This window comes from Brachyhypopomus gauderio, unplaced genomic scaffold, assembly GCF_052324685.1.
Source record: "Brachyhypopomus gauderio isolate BG-103 unplaced genomic scaffold, BGAUD_0.2 sc136, whole genome shotgun sequence".
In the NCBI taxonomy this organism is placed as follows: domain Eukaryota; kingdom Metazoa; phylum Chordata; class Actinopteri; order Gymnotiformes; family Hypopomidae; genus Brachyhypopomus; species Brachyhypopomus gauderio.
In genome coordinates, this window is record NW_027506957.1 from 302,840 (window position 1) to 317,715 (window position 14,876).

The 14,876-nt window shown below is 45.8% G+C and overlaps 23 non-coding genes and 2 pseudogenes across 23 annotated transcripts; all 25 read left to right on the forward strand.

The window, feature by feature from the left end:
- Positions 1–656: 656 nt before the first annotated feature.
- Positions 657–838, forward strand: LOC143499847 (U2 spliceosomal RNA; annotated as a pseudogene).
- Positions 839–1,505: 667 nt separating this feature from the next.
- Positions 1,506–1,624, forward strand: LOC143500078 (U5 spliceosomal RNA). Its single transcript, XR_013126610.1, has one exon. It is a non-coding gene; the product is annotated as a U5 spliceosomal RNA (small nuclear RNA).
- A 163-nt stretch (positions 1,625–1,787) lies between these two features.
- On the forward strand, positions 1,788–1,978 carry LOC143499740 (U2 spliceosomal RNA). The gene has a single exon (XR_013126347.1). It is a non-coding gene; the product is annotated as a U2 spliceosomal RNA (small nuclear RNA).
- Positions 1,979–2,662: 684 nt separating this feature from the next.
- On the forward strand, positions 2,663–2,781 carry LOC143500079 (U5 spliceosomal RNA). Its single transcript, XR_013126611.1, has one exon. It is a non-coding gene; the product is annotated as a U5 spliceosomal RNA (small nuclear RNA).
- Positions 2,782–2,944: 163 nt separating this feature from the next.
- LOC143499741 (U2 spliceosomal RNA) lies at positions 2,945–3,135 on the forward strand. Its single transcript, XR_013126348.1, has one exon. It is a non-coding gene; the product is annotated as a U2 spliceosomal RNA (small nuclear RNA).
- Positions 3,136–3,813: 678 nt separating this feature from the next.
- Positions 3,814–3,932, forward strand: LOC143500080 (U5 spliceosomal RNA). The gene has a single exon (XR_013126612.1). It is a non-coding gene; the product is annotated as a U5 spliceosomal RNA (small nuclear RNA).
- Positions 3,933–4,095: 163 nt separating this feature from the next.
- On the forward strand, positions 4,096–4,262 carry LOC143499900 (U2 spliceosomal RNA; annotated as a pseudogene).
- A 683-nt stretch (positions 4,263–4,945) lies between these two features.
- LOC143500081 (U5 spliceosomal RNA) lies at positions 4,946–5,064 on the forward strand. The gene has a single exon (XR_013126613.1). It is a non-coding gene; the product is annotated as a U5 spliceosomal RNA (small nuclear RNA).
- A 163-nt stretch (positions 5,065–5,227) lies between these two features.
- On the forward strand, positions 5,228–5,418 carry LOC143499742 (U2 spliceosomal RNA). The gene has a single exon (XR_013126349.1). It is a non-coding gene; the product is annotated as a U2 spliceosomal RNA (small nuclear RNA).
- Positions 5,419–6,108: 690 nt separating this feature from the next.
- On the forward strand, positions 6,109–6,227 carry LOC143500082 (U5 spliceosomal RNA). Its single transcript, XR_013126614.1, has one exon. It is a non-coding gene; the product is annotated as a U5 spliceosomal RNA (small nuclear RNA).
- Positions 6,228–6,390: 163 nt separating this feature from the next.
- LOC143499744 (U2 spliceosomal RNA) lies at positions 6,391–6,581 on the forward strand. The gene has a single exon (XR_013126351.1). It is a non-coding gene; the product is annotated as a U2 spliceosomal RNA (small nuclear RNA).
- Positions 6,582–7,251: 670 nt separating this feature from the next.
- LOC143500083 (U5 spliceosomal RNA) lies at positions 7,252–7,370 on the forward strand. The gene has a single exon (XR_013126615.1). It is a non-coding gene; the product is annotated as a U5 spliceosomal RNA (small nuclear RNA).
- A 163-nt stretch (positions 7,371–7,533) lies between these two features.
- On the forward strand, positions 7,534–7,724 carry LOC143499745 (U2 spliceosomal RNA). The gene has a single exon (XR_013126352.1). It is a non-coding gene; the product is annotated as a U2 spliceosomal RNA (small nuclear RNA).
- A 672-nt stretch (positions 7,725–8,396) lies between these two features.
- Positions 8,397–8,515, forward strand: LOC143500084 (U5 spliceosomal RNA). The gene has a single exon (XR_013126616.1). It is a non-coding gene; the product is annotated as a U5 spliceosomal RNA (small nuclear RNA).
- Positions 8,516–8,678: 163 nt separating this feature from the next.
- On the forward strand, positions 8,679–8,869 carry LOC143499746 (U2 spliceosomal RNA). Its single transcript, XR_013126353.1, has one exon. It is a non-coding gene; the product is annotated as a U2 spliceosomal RNA (small nuclear RNA).
- Positions 8,870–9,541: 672 nt separating this feature from the next.
- Positions 9,542–9,660, forward strand: LOC143500085 (U5 spliceosomal RNA). The gene has a single exon (XR_013126617.1). It is a non-coding gene; the product is annotated as a U5 spliceosomal RNA (small nuclear RNA).
- Positions 9,661–9,823: 163 nt separating this feature from the next.
- On the forward strand, positions 9,824–10,014 carry LOC143499747 (U2 spliceosomal RNA). The gene has a single exon (XR_013126354.1). It is a non-coding gene; the product is annotated as a U2 spliceosomal RNA (small nuclear RNA).
- Positions 10,015–10,683: 669 nt separating this feature from the next.
- LOC143500086 (U5 spliceosomal RNA) lies at positions 10,684–10,802 on the forward strand. Its single transcript, XR_013126618.1, has one exon. It is a non-coding gene; the product is annotated as a U5 spliceosomal RNA (small nuclear RNA).
- Positions 10,803–10,965: 163 nt separating this feature from the next.
- On the forward strand, positions 10,966–11,156 carry LOC143499748 (U2 spliceosomal RNA). The gene has a single exon (XR_013126355.1). It is a non-coding gene; the product is annotated as a U2 spliceosomal RNA (small nuclear RNA).
- Positions 11,157–11,841: 685 nt separating this feature from the next.
- Positions 11,842–11,960, forward strand: LOC143500087 (U5 spliceosomal RNA). Its single transcript, XR_013126619.1, has one exon. It is a non-coding gene; the product is annotated as a U5 spliceosomal RNA (small nuclear RNA).
- Positions 11,961–12,123: 163 nt separating this feature from the next.
- Positions 12,124–12,314, forward strand: LOC143499749 (U2 spliceosomal RNA). Its single transcript, XR_013126356.1, has one exon. It is a non-coding gene; the product is annotated as a U2 spliceosomal RNA (small nuclear RNA).
- A 660-nt stretch (positions 12,315–12,974) lies between these two features.
- On the forward strand, positions 12,975–13,093 carry LOC143500089 (U5 spliceosomal RNA). The gene has a single exon (XR_013126621.1). It is a non-coding gene; the product is annotated as a U5 spliceosomal RNA (small nuclear RNA).
- A 163-nt stretch (positions 13,094–13,256) lies between these two features.
- LOC143499750 (U2 spliceosomal RNA) lies at positions 13,257–13,447 on the forward strand. The gene has a single exon (XR_013126357.1). It is a non-coding gene; the product is annotated as a U2 spliceosomal RNA (small nuclear RNA).
- A 676-nt stretch (positions 13,448–14,123) lies between these two features.
- LOC143500090 (U5 spliceosomal RNA) lies at positions 14,124–14,242 on the forward strand. The gene has a single exon (XR_013126622.1). It is a non-coding gene; the product is annotated as a U5 spliceosomal RNA (small nuclear RNA).
- Positions 14,243–14,405: 163 nt separating this feature from the next.
- Positions 14,406–14,596, forward strand: LOC143499751 (U2 spliceosomal RNA). The gene has a single exon (XR_013126358.1). It is a non-coding gene; the product is annotated as a U2 spliceosomal RNA (small nuclear RNA).
- The last annotated feature ends 280 nt before the right edge of the window (positions 14,597–14,876 follow it).

The following is a 14,876-nucleotide window of genomic DNA, read 5'->3' on the forward strand; positions in this document are numbered from 1 at the left end:
CGCACTGTGGACCTCCCGCAACCTGCTGGTGGGGAAGCGCGTCACGGTGCCCCTCCACGCTATGAAAAGGATGGTAACAACAACGCTGCAGGTGGCGCCGGGCGTCGCCATTTGGAGGAGGGGGCCGAGGTCACACGCAGGGAGGTCCCTGCCACCACCGACCGGGGCTCCCGCCGACGTTTCCTGAGGGGACAAGGATGCCTGAAAGGAGACAGCGGGCACAGGGGAGGACTTCCTCTGGAGACGCACAGGAAGGGGCCTCGACGGAGGGCGGGAGGAGCCGCAGATGCACGCACCCCACCTCCCGGCTGGCTTCATCCCTGCCTTCCTCTCTCTTCGGGGTCCTGGGCAGGGGGGAACAGGGTTGTAATGCATATGAAAAGGACAATGCAAAATGTACTAATTATGAGGTTAAAAGGTTTTTATAATATTAAACTGTTCTGGACTTTTAAGCATTTTAAGATGCTTCTATATTAAAAACCTTTTAATGTACTATTGCAATAAATGTATAAATGTGGCCTTTTAAAAATGATGAAGTTTGTATGAATGGTTTTAAAATGTATGTTTGCAATGTTTTTTATCCATGCTTTTATCCAATATGTATGCTGTCTTTTTAAAAATATAAGTGACTTTGTATTTATTGGTGAAATGTATCAATAAACTTTGTCAAAAAAAAAAAAAAAAATCTGTTCTTATCAGTTTAATATCTGATACGTCCTCTATATGAGGACTTCATATTAAATGGATTTTTAGAACAGGGAGGCGAAACAGGGGCTTGCCCCGTTCGCCCCACGCATCGACCTGGTATTGCAGTACCTCCAGGAACGGTGCACCTTCCTAAACGTGTGGAAAAGAAAGAGTTTGTTGCTGGTTGTATGGTATGATCAGCCTGTTTATTTTAATGAATTTGTAATATGTGTGTGTGTGTGTGTGTGTGTGTGTGTGTGTGTGTGTGTGTGTGTGTGTGTGTGTGTGTATGTATATATATATATATATATATATATATATATATATATATATATAATATTATAAAACTTTATTTTTACATTTGTTGGTTGATTTGTCTGTCTGTCTGTCTCTGTCTGTCTGTCTGTGTGAATAAATAAAACAAAGCAGCCAAAAGCGCTCACTCCTTTAAAAAAAACCAGAATAAGTAAGAATGAAGGGGAGTGAGTGGTCTCTGTCTCTCTCACTGCCTTGTCAGCTGGTCACAAATGCAGTGCGAGCGGAGGCCACTCCCCTTTCGGCGGTTTGCAGTTTTCCCTCCGTTTTTGTTCTTTTTTTTTTTTTTTTTTTTTTTTTTTTTTTGAGATTGTTACTGTTTTTTCCCCTCCTCTCTCTCTCTCTCTCTCCATTATAGCCTGCCAGCCCTGCCTGCCTGCCTGCCTGCCTGCCTGCCTGATGTTGCCAACAAGCCACAGCCCCGCAGGCTCCTCCCTTGTTACCGCGAACAAACGAGCTAGGCTTTAGGTTGGCGTAGCGGGACGCCTGAGCCTACATGGCTATAGCTCGGGTTTCTCTTCATTCACGCACAAATCTTTCGCCTTTTACTAAAGATTTCCGTGGAGGGGAACGTCAAAGAGTCAAATTGATTTTTTGGAGCGCTCTGCCTCCGGGCAGGGCCGCAACAATCTGTACAATGAGAATGTGTATAAACGTAGGGGTGGGCGTGGCACGAAGGGAAGGGTGAGCGTACGTACGGCTGGAAGGAAGGAAGGGCGCTGTCTCCGCGGAGGGGAGGCCTGTGCCGGCGAGGCCGGCGCCCAGGCCAGCGCCCATTTCAGGTTATCGCTTCTCGGCCTTTTGGCTAAGATCAAGTGTAGTATCTGTTCTTATCAGTTTAATATCTGATACGTCCTCTATATGAGGACTTCATATTAAATGGATTTTTAGAACAGGGAGGCGAAACAGGGGCTTGCCCCGTTCGCCCCACGCATCGACCTGGTATTGCAGTACCTCCAGGAACGGTGCACCTTCCTAAACGTGTGGAAAAGAAAGAGTTTGTTGCTGGTTGTATGGTATGATCAGCCTGTTTATTTTAATGAATTTGTAATATGTGTGTGTGTGTGTGTGTGTGTGTGTGTGTGTGTGTGTGTGTGTGTGTGTGTGTGTGTGTGTGTATGTATATATATATATATATATATATATATATATATATATATATATATATATATATATAATATTATAAAACTTTATTTTTACATTTGTTGGTTGATTTGTCTGTCTGTCTGTCTCTGTCTGTCTGTCTGTGTGAATAAATAAAACAAAGCAGCCAAAAGCGCTCACTCCTTTAAAAAAAACCAGAATAAGTAAGAATGAAGGGGAGTGAGTGGTCTCTGTCTCTCTCACTGCCTTGTCAGCTGGTCACAAATGCAGTGCGAGCGGAGGCCACTCCCCTTTCGGCGGTTTGCAGTTTTCCCTCCGTTTTTGTTCTTTTTTTTTTTTTTTTTTTTTTTTTTTTTTTTGAGATTGTTACTGTTTTTTCCCCTCCTCTCTCTCTCTCTCTCTCCATTATAGCCTGCCAGCCCTGCCTGCCTGCCTGCCTGCCTGCCTGCCTGATGTTGCCAACAAGCCACAGCCCCGCAGGCTCCTCCCTTGTTACCGCGAACAAACGAGCTAGGCTTTAGGTTGGCGTAGCGGGACGCCTGAGCCTACATGGCTATAGCTCGGGTTTCTCTTCATTCACGCACAAATCTTTCGCCTTTTACTAAAGATTTCCGTGGAGGGGAACGTCAAAGAGTCAAATTGATTTTTTGGAGCGCTCTGCCTCCGGGCAGGGCCGCAACAATCTGTACAATGAGAATGTGTATAAACGTAGGGGTGGGCGTGGCACGAAGGGAAGGGTGAGCGTACGTACGGCTGGAAGGAAGGAAGGGCGCTGTCTCCGCGGAGGGGAGGCCTGTGCCGGCGAGGCCGGCGCCCAGGCCAGCGCCCATTTCAGGTTATCGCTTCTCGGCCTTTTGGCTAAGATCAAGTGTAGTATCTGTTCTTATCAGTTTAATATCTGATACGTCCTCTATATGAGGACTTCATATTAAATGGATTTTTAGAACAGGGAGGCGAAACAGGGGCTTGCCCCGTTCGCCCCACGCATCGACCTGGTATTGCAGTACCTCCAGGAACGGTGCACCTTCCTAAACGTGTGGAAAAGAAAGAGTTTGTTGCTGGTTGTATGGTATGATCAGCCTGTTTATTTTAATGAATTTGTAATATGTGTGTGTGTGTGTGTGTGTGTGTGTGTGTGTGTGTGTGTGTGTGTGTGTGTGTGTGTGTGTGTATGTATATATATATATATATATATATATATATATATATATATATATATATATATAATATTATAAAACTTTATTTTTACATTTGTTGGTTGATTTGTCTGTCTGTCTGTCTCTGTCTGTCTGTCTGTGTGAATAAATAAAACAAAGCAGCCAAAAGCGCTCACTCCTTTAAAAAAAACCAGAATAAGTAAGAATGAAGGGGAGTGAGTGGTCTCTGTCTCTCTCACTGCCTTGTCAGCTGGTCACAAATGCAGTGCGAGCGGAGGCCACTCCCCTTTCGGCGGTTTGCAGTTTTCCCTCCGTTTTTGTTCTTTTTTTTTTTTTTTTTTTTTTTTTTTTTTTTGAGATTGTTACTGTTTTTTCCCCTCCTCTCTCTCTCTCTCTCTCCATTATAGCCTGCCAGCCCTGCCTGCCTGCCTGCCTGCCTGCCTGCCTGATGTTGAACAAGCCACAGCCCCGCAGGCTCCTCCCTTGTTACCGCGAACAAACGAGCTAGGCTTTAGGTTGGCGTAGCGGGACGCCTGAGCCTACATGGCTATAGCTCGGGTTTCTCTTCATTCACGCACAAATCTTTCGCCTTTTACTAAAGATTTCCGTGGAGGGGAACGTCAAAGAGTCAAATTGATTTTTTGGAGCGCTCTGCCTCCGGGCAGGGCCGCAACAATCTGTACAATGAGAATGTGTATAAACGTAGGGGTGGGCGTGGCACGAAGGGAAGGGTGAGCGTACGTACGGCTGGAAGGAAGGAAGGGCGCTGTCTCCGCGGAGGGGAGGCCTGTGCCGGCGAGGCCGGCGCCCAGGCCAGCGCCCATTTCAGGTTATCGCTTCTCGGCCTTTTGTCTTATCAGTTTAATATCTGATACGTCCTCTATATGAGGACTTCATATTAAATGGATTTTTAGAACAGGGAGGCGAAACAGGGGCTTGCCCCGTTCGCCCCACGCATCGACCTGGTATTGCAGTACCTCCAGGAACGGTGCACCTTCCTAAACGTGTGGAAAAGAAAGAGTTTGTTGCTGGTTGTATGGTATGATCAGCCTGTTTATTTTAATGAATTTGTAATATGTGTGTGTGTGTGTGTGTGTGTGTGTGTGTGTGTGTGTGTGTGTGTGTGTGTGTGTGTGTGTGTATGTATATATATATATATATATATATATATATATATATATATATATATATATATATAATATTATAAAACTTTATTTTTACATTTGTTGGTTGATTTGTCTGTCTGTCTGTCTCTGTCTGTCTGTCTGTGTGAATAAATAAAACAAAGCAGCCAAAAGCGCTCACTCCTTTAAAAAAAACCAGAATAAGTAAGAATGAAGGGGAGTGAGTGGTCTCTGTCTCTCTCACTGCCTTGTCAGCTGGTCACAAATGCAGTGCGAGCGGAGGCCACTCCCCTTTCGGCGGTTTGCAGTTTTCCCTCCGTTTTTGTTCTTTTTTTTTTTTTTTTTTTTTTTTTTTTTTTTTGAGATTGTTACTGTTTTTTCCCCTCCTCTCTCTCTCTCTCTCTCCATTATAGCCTGCCAGCCCTGCCTGCCTGCCTGCCTGCCTGCCTGCCTGATGTTGCCAACAAGCCACAGCCCCGCAGGCTCCTCCCTTGTTACCGCGAACAAACGAGCTAGGCTTTAGGTTGGCGTAGCGGGACGCCTGAGCCTACATGGCTATAGCTCGGGTTTCTCTTCATTCACGCACAAATCTTTCGCCTTTTACTAAAGATTTCCGTGGAGGGGAACGTCAAAGAGTCAAATTGATTTTTTGGAGCGCTCTGCCTCCGGGCAGGGCCGCAACAATCTGTACAATGAGAATGTGTATAAACGTAGGGGTGGGCGTGGCACGAAGGGAAGGGTGAGCGTACGTACGGCTGGAAGGAAGGAAGGGCGCTGTCTCCGCGGAGGGGAGGCCTGTGCCGGCGAGGCCGGCGCCCAGGCCAGCGCCCATTTCAGGTTATCGCTTCTCGGCCTTTTGGCTAAGATCAAGTGTAGTATCTGTTCTTATCAGTTTAATATCTGATACGTCCTCTATATGAGGACTTCATATTAAATGGATTTTTAGAACAGGGAGGCGAAACAGGGGCTTGCCCCGTTCGCCCCACGCATCGACCTGGTATTGCAGTACCTCCAGGAACGGTGCACCTTCCTAAACGTGTGGAAAAGAAAGAGTTTGTTGCTGGTTGTATGGTATGATCAGCCTGTTTATTTTAATGAATTTGTAATATGTGTGTGTGTGTGTGTGTGTGTGTGTGTGTGTGTGTGTGTGTGTGTGTGTGTGTGTGTGTGTGTGTATGTATATATATATATATATATATATATATATATATATATATATATATATATAATATTATAAAACTTTATTTTTACATTTGTTGGTTGATTTGTCTGTCTGTCTGTCTGTCTGTCTCTGTCTGTCTGTCTGTGTGAATAAATAAAACAAAGCAGCCAAAAGCGCTCACTCCTTTAAAAAAAACCAGAATAAGTAAGAATGAAGGGGAGTGAGTGGTCTCTGTCTCTCTCACTGCCTTGTCAGCTGGTCACAAATGCAGTGCGAGCGGAGGCCACTCCCCTTTCGGCGGTTTGCAGTTTTCCCTCCGTTTTTGTTCTTTTTTTTTTTTTTTTTTTTTTTTTTTTTTTTTGAGATTGTTACTGTTTTTTCCCCTCCTCTCTCTCTCTCTCTCTCCATTATAGCCTGCCAGCCCTGCCTGCCTGCCTGCCTGCCTGCCTGCCTGATGTTGCCAACAAGCCACAGCCCCGCAGGCTCCTCCCTTGTTACCCGCGAACAAACGAGCTAGGCTTTAGGTTGGCGTAGCGGGACGCCTGAGCCTACATGGCTATAGCTCGGGTTTCTCTTCATTCACGCACAAATCTTTCGCCTTTTACTAAAGATTTCCGTGGAGGGGAACGTCAAAGAGTCAAATTGATTTTTTGGAGCGCTCTGCCTCCGGGCAGGGCCGCAACAATCTGTACAATGAGAATGTGTATAAACGTAGGGGTGGGCGTGGCACGAAGGGAAGGGTGAGCGTACGTACGGCTGGAAGGAAGGAAGGGCGCTGTCTCCGCGGAGGGGAGGCCTGTGCCGGCGAGGCCGGCGCCCAGGCCAGCGCCCATTTCAGGTTATCGCTTCTCGGCCTTTTGGCTAAGATCAAGTGTAGTATCTGTTCTTATCAGTTTAATATCTGATACGTCCTCTATATGAGGACTTCATATTAAATGGATTTTTAGAACAGGGAGGCGAAACAGGGGCTTGCCCCGTTCGCCCCACGCATCGACCTGGTATTGCAGTACCTCCAGGAACGGTGCACCTTCCTAAACGTGTGGAAAAGAAAGAGTTTGTTGCTGGTTGTATGGTATGATCAGCCTGTTTATTTTAATGAATTTGTAATATGTGTGTGTGTGTGTGTGTGTGTGTGTGTGTGTGTGTGTGTGTGTGTGTGTGTGTGTGTGTATGTATATATATATATATATATATATATATATATATATATATATATAATATTATAAAACTTTATTTTTACATTTGTTGGTTGATTTGTCTGTCTGTCTGTCTCTGTCTGTCTGTCTGTGTGAATAAATAAAACAAAGCAGCCAAAAGCGCTCACTCCTTTAAAAAAAACCAGAATAAGTAAGAATGAAGGGGAGTGAGTGGTCTCTGTCTCTCTCACTGCCTTGTCAGCTGGTCACAAATGCAGTGCGAGCGGAGGCCACTCCCCTTTCGGCGGTTTGCAGTTTTCCCTCCGTTTTTGTTCTTTTTTTTTTTTTTTTTTTTTTTTTTTTTTTTTTGAGATTGTTACTGTTTTTTCCCCTCCTCTCTCTCTCTCTCTCTCCATTATAGCCTGCCAGCCCTGCCTGCCTGCCTGCCTGCCTGCCTGCCTGATGTTGCCAACAAGCCACAGCCCCGCAGGCTCCTCCCTTGTTACCGCGAACAAACGAGCTAGGCTTTAGGTTGGCGTAGCGGGACGCCTGAGCCTACATGGCTATAGCTCGGGTTTCTCTTCATTCACGCACAAATCTTTCGCCTTTTACTAAAGATTTCCGTGGAGGGGAACGTCAAAGAGTCAAATTGATTTTTTGGAGCGCTCTGCCTCCGGGCAGGGCCGCAACAATCTGTACAATGAGAATGTGTATAAACGTAGGGGTGGGCGTGGCACGAAGGGAAGGGTGAGCGTACGTACGGCTGGAAGGAAGGAAGGGCGCTGTCTCCGCGGAGGGGAGGCCTGTGCCGGCGAGGCCGGCGCCCAGGCCAGCGCCCATTTCAGGTTATCGCTTCTCGGCCTTTTGGCTAAGATCAAGTGTAGTATCTGTTCTTATCAGTTTAATATCTGATACGTCCTCTATATGAGGACTTCATATTAAATGGATTTTTAGAACAGGGAGGCGAAACAGGGGCTTGCCCCGTTCGCCCCACGCATCGACCTGGTATTGCAGTACCTCCAGGAACGGTGCACCTTCCTAAACGTGTGGAAAAGAAAGAGTTTGTTGCTGGTTGTATGGTATGATCAGCCTGTTTATTTTAATGAATTTGTAATATGTGTGTGTGTGTGTGTGTGTGTGTGTGTGTGTGTGTGTGTGTGTGTGTGTGTGTGTGTGTATGTATATATATATATATATATATATATATATATATATATATATATATAATATTATAAAACTTTATTTTTACATTTGTTGGTTGATTTGTCTGTCTGTCTGTCTCTGTCTGTCTGTCTGTGTGAATAAATAAAACAAAGCAGCCAAAAGCGCTCACTCCTTTAAAAAAAACCAGAATAAGTAAGAATGAAGGGGAGTGAGTGGTCTCTGTCTCTCTCACTGCCTTGTCAGCTGGTCACAAATGCAGTGCGAGCGGAGGCCACTCCCCTTTCGGCGGTTTGCAGTTTTCCCTCCGTTTTTGTTCTTTTTTTTTTTTTTTTTTTTTTTTTTTTTTTTTTGAGATTGTTACTGTTTTTTCCCCTCCTCTCTCTCTCTCTCTCTCCATTATAGCCTGCCAGCCCTGCCTGCCTGCCTGCCTGCCTGCCTGCCTGATGTTGCCAACAAGCCACAGCCCCGCAGGCTCCTCCCTTGTTACCGCGAACAAACGAGCTAGGCTTTAGGTTGGCGTAGCGGGACGCCTGAGCCTACATGGCTATAGCTCGGGTTTCTCTTCATTCACGCACAAATCTTTCGCCTTTTACTAAAGATTTCCGTGGAGGGGAACGTCAAAGAGTCAAATTGATTTTTTGGAGCGCTCTGCCTCCGGGCAGGGCCGCAACAATCTGTACAATGAGAATGTGTATAAACGTAGGGGTGGGCGTGGCACGAAGGGAAGGGTGAGCGTACGTACGGCTGGAAGGAAGGAAGGGCGCTGTCTCCGCGGAGGGGAGGCCTGTGCCGGCGAGGCCGGCGCCCAGGCCAGCGCCCATTTCAGGTTATCGCTTCTCGGCCTTTTGGCTAAGATCAAGTGTAGTATCTGTTCTTATCAGTTTAATATCTGATACGTCCTCTATATGAGGACTTCATATTAAATGGATTTTTAGAACAGGGAGGCGAAACAGGGGCTTGCCCCGTTCGCCCCACGCATCGACCTGGTATTGCAGTACCTCCAGGAACGGTGCACCTTCCTAAACGTGTGGAAAAGAAAGAGTTTGTTGCTGGTTGTATGGTATGATCAGCCTGTTTATTTTAATGAATTTGTAATATGTGTGTGTGTGTGTGTGTGTGTGTGTGTGTGTGTGTGTGTGTGTGTGTGTGTGTGTGTGTATGTATATATATATATATATATATATATATATATATATATATATATATAATATTATAAAACTTTATTTTTACATTTGTTGGTTGATTTGTCTGTCTGTCTGTCTCTGTCTGTCTGTCTGTGTGAATAAATAAAACAAAGCAGCCAAAAGCGCTCACTCCTTTAAAAAAAACCAGAATAAGTAAGAATGAAGGGGAGTGAGTGGTCTCTGTCTCTCTCACTGCCTTGTCAGCTGGTCACAAATGCAGTGCGAGCGGAGGCCACTCCCCTTTCGGCGGTTTGCAGTTTTCCCTCCGTTTTTGTTCTTTTTTTTTTTTTTTTTTTTTTTTTTTTTTTTTTGAGATTGTTACTGTTTTTTCCCCTCCTCTCTCTCTCTCTCTCTCCATTATAGCCTGCCAGCCCTGCCTGCCTGCCTGCCTGCCTGCCTGCCTGATGTTGCCAACAAGCCACAGCCCCGCAGGCTCCTCCCTTGTTACCGCGAACAAACGAGCTAGGCTTTAGGTTGGCGTAGCGGGACGCCTGAGCCTACATGGCTATAGCTCGGGTTTCTCTTCATTCACGCACAAATCTTTCGCCTTTTACTAAAGATTTCCGTGGAGGGGAACGTCAAAGAGTCAAATTGATTTTTTGGAGCGCTCTGCCTCCGGGCAGGGCCGCAACAATCTGTACAATGAGAATGTGTATAAACGTAGGGGTGGGCGTGGCACGAAGGGAAGGGTGAGCGTACGTACGGCTGGAAGGAAGGAAGGGCGCTGTCTCCGCGGAGGGGAGGCCTGTGCCGGCGAGGCCGGCGCCCAGGCCAGCGCCCATTTCAGGTTATCGCTTCTCGGCCTTTTGGCTAAGATCAAGTGTAGTATCTGTTCTTATCAGTTTAATATCTGATACGTCCTCTATATGAGGACTTCATATTAAATGGATTTTTAGAACAGGGAGGCGAAACAGGGGCTTGCCCCGTTCGCCCCACGCATCGACCTGGTATTGCAGTACCTCCAGGAACGGTGCACCTTCCTAAACGTGTGGAAAAGAAAGAGTTTGTTGCTGGTTGTATGGTATGATCAGCCTGTTTATTTTAATGAATTTGTAATATGTGTGTGTGTGTGTGTGTGTGTGTGTGTGTGTGTGTGTGTGTGTGTGTGTGTGTGTGTGTATGTATATATATATATATATATATATATATATATATATATATATATAATATTATAAAACTTTATTTTTACATTTGTTGGTTGATTTGTCTGTCTGTCTGTCTCTGTCTGTCTGTCTGTGTGAATAAATAAAACAAAGCAGCCAAAAGCGCTCACTCCTTTAAAAAAAACCAGAATAAGTAAGAATGAAGGGGAGTGAGTGGTCTCTGTCTCTCTCACTGCCTTGTCAGCTGGTCACAAATGCAGTGCGAGCGGAGGCCACTCCCCTTTCGGCGGTTTGCAGTTTTCCCTCCGTTTTTGTTCTTTTTTTTTTTTTTTTTTTTTTTTTTTTTTTTTGAGATTGTTACTGTTTTTTCCCCTCCTCTCTCTCTCTCTCTCTCCATTATAGCCTGCCAGCCCTGCCTGCCTGCCTGCCTGCCTGCCTGCCTGATGTTGCCAACAAGCCACAGCCCCGCAGGCTCCTCCCTTGTTACCGCGAACAAACGAGCTAGGCTTTAGGTTGGCGTAGCGGGACGCCTGAGCCTACATGGCTATAGCTCGGGTTTCTCTTCATTCACGCACAAATCTTTCGCCTTTTACTAAAGATTTCCGTGGAGGGGAACGTCAAAGAGTCAAATTGATTTTTTGGAGCGCTCTGCCTCCGGGCAGGGCCGCAACAATCTGTACAATGAGAATGTGTATAAACGTAGGGGTGGGCGTGGCACGAAGGGAAGGGTGAGCGTACGTACGGCTGGAAGGAAGGAAGGGCGCTGTCTCCGCGGAGGGGAGGCCTGTGCCGGCGAGGCCGGCGCCCAGGCCAGCGCCCATTTCAGGTTATCGCTTCTCGGCCTTTTGGCTAAGATCAAGTGTAGTATCTGTTCTTATCAGTTTAATATCTGATACGTCCTCTATATGAGGACTTCATATTAAATGGATTTTTAGAACAGGGAGGCGAAACAGGGGCTTGCCCCGTTCGCCCCACGCATCGACCTGGTATTGCAGTACCTCCAGGAACGGTGCACCTTCCTAAACGTGTGGAAAAGAAAGAGTTTGTTGCTGGTTGTATGGTATGATCAGCCTGTTTATTTTAATGAATTTGTAATATGTGTGTGTGTGTGTGTGTGTGTGTGTGTGTGTGTGTGTGTGTGTGTGTGTGTGTGTGTGTGTGTGTATGTATATATATATATATATATATATATATATATATATATATATATATATATATAATATTATAAAACTTTATTTTTACATTTGTTGGTTGATTTGTCTGTCTGTCTGTCTCTGTCTGTCTGTCTGTGTGAATAAATAAAACAAAGCAGCCAAAAGCGCTCACTCCTTTAAAAAAAACCAGAATAAGTAAGAATGAAGGGGAGTGAGTGGTCTCTGTCTCTCTCACTGCCTTGTCAGCTGGTCACAAATGCAGTGCGAGCGGAGGCCACTCCCCTTTCGGCGGTTTGCAGTTTTCCCTCCGTTTTTGTTCTTTTTTTTTTTTTTTTTTTTTTTTTTTTTTTTTTTGAGATTGTTACTGTTTTTTCCCCTCCTCTCTCTCTCTCTCTCTCCATTATAGCCTGCCAGCCCTGCCTGCCTGCCTGCCTGCCTGCCTGCCTGATGTTGCCAACAAGCCACAGCCCCGCAGGCTCCTCCCTTGTTACCGCGAACAAACGAGCTAGGCTTTAGGTTGGCGTAGCGGGACGCCTGAGCCTACATGGCTATAGCTCGGGTTTCTCTTCATTCACGCACAAATCTTTCGCCTTTTACTAAAGATTTCCGTGGAGGGGAACGTCAAAGAGTCAAATTGATTTTTTGGAGCGCTCTGCCTCCGGGCAGGGCCGCAACAATCTGTACAATGAGAATGTGTATAAACGTAGGGGTGGGCGTGGCACGAAGGGAAGGGTGAGCGTACGTACGGCTGGAAGGAAGGAAGGGCGCTGTCTCCGCGGAGGGGAGGCCTGTGCCGGCGAGGCCGGCGCCCAGGCCAGCGCCCATTTCAGGTTATCGCTTCTCGGCCTTTTGGCTAAGATCAAGTGTAGTATCTGTTCTTATCAGTTTAATATCTGATACGTCCTCTATATGAGGACTTCATATTAAATGGATTTTTAGAACAGGGAGGCGAAACAGGGGCTTGCCCCGTTCGCCCCACGCATCGACCTGGTATTGCAGTACCTCCAGGAACGGTGCACCTTCCTAAACGTGTGGAAAAGAAAGAGTTTGTTGCTGGTTGTATGGTATGATCAGCCTGTTTATTTTAATGAATTTGTAATATGTGTGTGTGTGTGTGTGTGTGTGTGTGTGTGTGTGTGTGTGTGTGTGTGTGTGTGTGTGTGTATGTATATATATATATATATATATATATATATATATATATATATATAATATTATAAAACTTTATTTTTACATTTGTTGGTTGATTTGTCTGTCTGTCTGTCTCTGTCTGTCTGTCTGTGTGAATAAATAAAACAAAGCAGCCAAAAGCGCTCACTCCTTTAAAAAAAACCAGAAGAAGGGGAGTGAGTGGTCTCTGTCTCTCTCACTGCCTTGTCAGCTGGTCACAAATGCAGTGCGAGCGGAGGCCACTCCCCTTTCGGCGGTTTGCAGTTTTCCCTCCGTTTTTGTTCTTTTTTTTTTTTTTTTTTTTTTTTTTTTTTTTTGAGATTGTTACTGTTTTTTCCCCTCCTCTCTCTCTCTCTCTCTCCATTATAGCCTGCCAGCCCTGCCTGCCTGCCTGCCTGCCTGCCTGCCTGATGTTGCCAACAAGCCACAGCCCCGCAGGCTCCTCCCTTGTTACCGCGAACAAACGAGCTAGGCTTTAGGTTGGCGTAGCGGGACGCCTGAGCCTACATGGCTATAGCTCGGGTTTCTCTTCATTCACGCACAAATCTTTCGCCTTTTACTAAAGATTTCCGTGGAGGGGAACGTCAAAGAGTCAAATTGATTTTTTGGAGCGCTCTGCCTCCGGGCAGGGCCGCAACAATCTGTACAATGAGAATGTGTATAAACGTAGGGGTGGGCGTGGCACGAAGGGAAGGGTGAGCGTACGTACGGCTGGAAGGAAGGAAGGGCGCTGTCTCCGCGGAGGGGAGGCCTGTGCCGGCGAGGCCGGCGCCCAGGCCAGCGCCCATTTCAGGTTATCGCTTCTCGGCCTTTTGGCTAAGATCAAGTGTAGTATCTGTTCTTATCAGTTTAATATCTGATACGTCCTCTATATGAGGACTTCATATTAAATGGATTTTTAGAACAGGGAGGCGAAACAGGGGCTTGCCCCGTTCGCCCCACGCATCGACCTGGTATTGCAGTACCTCCAGGAACGGTGCACCTTCCTAAACGTGTGGAAAAGAAAGAGTTTGTTGCTGGTTGTATGGTATGATCAGCCTGTTTATTTTAATGAATTTGTAATATGTGTGTGTGTGTGTGTGTGTGTGTGTGTGTGTGTGTGTGTGTGTGTGTGTGTGTGTGTGTGTATGTATATATATATATATATATATATATATATATATATATATATATATATATATATATAAAACTTTATTTTTACATTTGTTGGTTGATTTGTCTGTCTGTCTGTCTCTGTCTGTCTGTCTGTGTGAATAAATAAAACAAAGCAGCCAAAAGCGCTCACTCCTTTAAAAAAAACCAGAATAAGTAAGAATGAAGGGGAGTGAGTGGTCTCTGTCTCTCTCACTGCCTTGTCAGCTGGTCACAAATGCAGTGCGAGCGGAGGCCACTCCCCTTTCGGCGGTTTGCAGTTTTCCCTCCGTTTTTGTTCTTTTTTTTTTTTTTTTTTTTTTTTTTTTTTTTGAGATTGTTACTGTTTTTTCCCCTCCTCTCTCTCTCTCTCTCTCTCCATTATAGCCTGCCAGCCCTGCCTGCCTGCCTGCCTGCCTGCCTGCCTGATGTTGCCAACAAGCCACAGCCCCGCAGGCTCCTCCCTTGTTACCGCGAACAAACGAGCTAGGCTTTAGGTTGGCGTAGCGGGACGCCTGAGCCTACATGGCTATAGCTCGGGTTTCTCTTCATTCACGCACAAATCTTTCGCCTTTTACTAAAGATTTCCGTGGAGGGGAACGTCAAAGAGTCAAATTGATTTTTTGGAGCGCTCTGCCTCCGGGCAGGGCCGCAACAATCTGTACAATGAGAATGTGTATAAACGTAGGGGTGGGCGTGGCACGAAGGGAAGGGTGAGCGTACGTACGGCTGGAAGGAAGGAAGGGCGCTGTCTCCGCGGAGGGGAGGCCTGTGCCGGCGAGGCCGGCGCCCAGGCCAGCGCCCATTTCAGGTTATCGCTTCTCGGCCTTTTGGCTAAGATCAAGTGTAGTATCTGTTCTTATCAGTTTAATATCTGATACGTCCTCTATATGAGGACTTCATATTAAATGGATTTTTAGAACAGGGAGGCGAAACAGGGGCTTGCCCCGTTCGCCCCACGCATCGACCTGGTATTGCAGTACCTCCAGGAACGGTGCACCTTCCTAAACGTGTGGAAAAGAAAGAGTTTGTTGCTGGTTGTATGGTATGATCAGCCTGTTTATTTTAATGAATTTGTAATATGTGTGTGTGTGTGTGTGTGTGTGTGTGTGTGTGTGTGTGTGTGTGTGTGTGTGTGTGTGTATGTATATATATATATATATATATATATATATATATATATATATATATATAATATTATAAAACTTTATTTTTACATTTGTTGGTTGATTTGTCTGTCTGTCTGTCTCTGTCTGTCTGTCTGTGTGAATAAATAAAACAAAGC